The sequence below is a fragment of the Pygoscelis adeliae genome, unplaced genomic scaffold, assembly GCF_000699105.1.
Source record: "Pygoscelis adeliae isolate BGI_AS28 unplaced genomic scaffold, ASM69910v1 Scaffold225, whole genome shotgun sequence".
NCBI classification, from domain to species: Eukaryota; Metazoa; Chordata; class Aves; order Sphenisciformes; family Spheniscidae; genus Pygoscelis; species Pygoscelis adeliae.
The window spans coordinates 122,134-122,743 of record NW_008824898.1 but is presented as its reverse complement, the minus strand read 5'-3'; positions in this window follow the sequence as shown (position 1 = coordinate 122,743).

The window sequence follows — 610 nt, the reverse complement described above, 5'->3', positions numbered from 1 at the left end:
GTCCTGAATTCATGGTCTGTATGACCTAAGCACAGGATTCATCTTCTTGGCCAAAATATTTTTGCCTTTGTAAGAGTGATTTTTGTGCTAAAGTGCTGATCTCCATATACTTCAGTAACTTGCCAGTATTGGGAAGTATAAGTGAAGGGAAAATTTAGGGAAGATAATTGTATTAAATGAAAGCCCCCTCCTACTTCTTTTGTAGGCGGAAATTCTTTGCTCTTTTTATTTTTTTTTTTCATTTGCTTTGCATCTTGTCTGAAGTAGGTGATCTCTTTCTGAAGTGTTTAACTAATTTTCCAAAGTTATAGCGGGGTGTCCTGGTTTCAGCTGGGATAGAGTTAATTTTTTTCCTAGTAGCTGGTACAGTGCTGTGTTTTGGATTTAGTATGAGAACAATGTTGATAACACACCGATGTTTTAGTTGTTGCTAGGTAGTGCTTACGCTAGTCAAGGACTTTTCAGTTTCCCATGCTCTACCGACTGAGAAGACTGGAGGTGCACAAGAAGCTGGGAGGGGGCACAGCCAGGACAGCTGACCCAAACTGGCCAAAGGGACATTCCATACCATGTGACGTCATGCTCAGTACATCAACTGGGGAAAGCTGGC